The sequence below is a fragment of the Arachis ipaensis genome, chromosome B05 (genome assembly GCF_000816755.2).
Source record: "Arachis ipaensis cultivar K30076 chromosome B05, Araip1.1, whole genome shotgun sequence".
Lineage (NCBI taxonomy): Eukaryota > Viridiplantae > Streptophyta > Magnoliopsida > Fabales > Fabaceae > Arachis > Arachis ipaensis.
In genome coordinates, this window is record NC_029789.2 from 53413259 (window position 1) to 53415996 (window position 2738).

A 2738-nucleotide genomic window follows, 5' to 3' on the forward strand; every position below is an offset into this window, starting at 1 on the left:
CTAGCCCAATCCTTTCTCGTGCTTCCCACTGTTTTCTCTAGGATCTTCTTCAGTTCCCTATTTGCGAGTTCAGCCTGGCCATTAGTCTGAGGGTGGTAAGGTGTGGCTACTTTATAGATTACTCCATATTTATGGAGGAGTTTCTCCATCTGTTTGTTGCAAAAGTGACCACCACCATCACTAACCAGCCCCTTGGGTACTCCATATCTTGTGAAATGTGCTTTTTAAGGAATTGGAGGACAATCTGTGCATCACAGGTGGTTGTGGCTATTGCTTCCACCCACTTTGATACATACTCTACTGCCACCAGGATATATCTGAAAGAGTAAGAAGGAGGAAAAGGTCCCATGAAATCAATGCCCCATAAGTCAAACACCTCCACTTCCAGGATGAAATTTTAAGGCATCTCATTTCTCTTTGTCAATCCTCCAGTTCTTTGACATTCATTGCATTGGCGAACAAACTCTCTGGCATCCTTGAAGATGGTTGGCCAATAAAACCCACTCTGCTGTAATGAGCTTTCTCTTGAGAGTTTCAAAGGCATGTCTACAGTTGTCATCAAAAATGAAGGGAACATCATTCATTAGCAAATTGCTCAATGGTTTTGCTATTTTTGAAAAGTCCTTGATGAACCTTCTGAAGAAGCCCGCATGCCCAAGAAAACTTCTTACTGCTTTCACATTAACAGGTATAGGGAGTTTTTCAATAATTTCTATTTTAGCTTTATCAACTTCTATACCTCTACATGACACTTTATGCCCAAGAACTATTCCTTCCGGAACCATGAAATGGCATTTTTCCCAATTCAACACCAAATTAGTTTCTTGGCATCTTTTCAAAACAAGAGTTAAGTTATGCAAGCAAGTGTTAAATGAATTGCCAAAAACAGAAAAATCATCCATGAAGACTTCTATAAATTTTTCCACCATATCAGAAAAAATAGAAAGCATACACCTTTGAAAAGTGGCTGGGGCGTTGCATGATGTGTATTTTCGGAAAACGAATTCCAAACACACAACTCACCGGCAAGTGCACCGGGTCACATCAAGTAATAATAACTCACGAGGTGAGGTCGATCCCACAGGGATTGAAGGATTGAGCAATTTTAGTTTAGTGGTTGATTTAGTCAAGCGAATCAAGATTTGGTTGAGTGAATTGTGATTTGCATAATTTAAATTGCATGAGAAGTAAAGGGAATGGGTAAATTGCATGAAATTAAAGAGAACTGAAATTTAAAGTGCTAAATCTTAAAGAACAAGAAATTAAATGGTAGAAACTTAGGCTAAGATGACTTGTCATCATTGCACAGCCCAAAGGGCATCCTTCTATAGGCAAAAACTCCAAATGGGCATGTGAAGGAGGTCTTCTCTTGATCCCTGGGGTCCACCACTATTTGATTGTAACCCGAATACCCATCCAGGAAGCAATAATAAGCATGGCCTGCTAGTCTTTCCAACATTTGATCGATGAATGGCAAAGGAAAATGATCTTTTCTTGTTGCATCATTCAATTTCCTGTAGTCTATGCACATTCTCCACCCAGTCACTGTCCTAGTGGGGATCAACTCATTCTTTTCATTGGTGATGACTGTCATTCCTCCCTTTTTTGGCACAACCTGAACCGGACTCACCCAAGAGTTGTCTGAGATTGGGAAAATTATCCCTGCATTCCATAGCTTCATCACTTCTTTTTGAATCACCTCTTTCATGGTTGGGTTAAGTCTTCTTTGAGGTTGAACCACAGGTTTTGATTCTTCCTCCAATAAAATTTTATGCATGCAAATAGCAGGGCTGATGCCTTTGATGTCCTCAATTGTCCACCCTGATCACACAGGGCGTTTTCCAATGTTATCTTGCCTATGGTGCATGAGACTACAAAACTCCCTGGATCTTTGAGCTTTGGTGGGATACCCGTCTGGATCACAGCGCTACATTCTTCAGTGAGCATGATAGTTTCCTTTTCTTGCCAACTTCTCTTCTTGTTGATTAGCTCTTTCATGAACTTGGCATATAGGGGCATCTGCTCCAGTGCCTCAGCCAAGGGGATATTTATCTCCAACTTCTTGAAAGTCTCAAGGAACTTGTGAAATTGTTGGTCCTTTGCCTCCTTGTTGAATCTCTGGGGATATGGTAGTGGAGGTACAAAGGCCTTCTCTGCTTGTTGCTTTTGATTCTTTGTTGGCTCTTCAATTGCTTCATTCCCCTTTTTTGGAATTTTTGATTGTTCCTCCTTTTCTTGAATTTGCTTTGAAGCTTGCTTGCTTGCCATTGCATCATCATCATTGCCTTCTTCTGTGTGTGTTGACTATTCCTTTTCTAGTGATCTCTTGCTGCTCTCTGCTTGCTTCTTTGTAGTGTCATTGTTGCTCATCAATGTTCTCCCACTCCTTAATTGTATTGCCTTGCATTCTTCCTTAGGATTTGGGATTGTGTCACTCGGCAGTGAGCTTGAAGGTCTCTCAACAGAAATCTGTTTGGAGATTTGCCCAATTTGCCTCTCTAGGCTCTTCAAGGAGGCTTCATGGTTCTTGGTTGTCATTTCCTGGTGTTTCAACATTTTGTCTATCAAGGTCTCCAAGTTAGTGAGTCTTTGGGATTCAGGTGATACTTGAGGTGGGTTGTGAGATGTGGGTGGTAGATGGTAGGCATTTTGGTTGGTGGGTTGGTTATTGGATTGGTACTGGTTGGGGTTGGGGTAGTTGTTTTAAGGTTTTCTATAGGGATTCTGGTTAGTTTGCT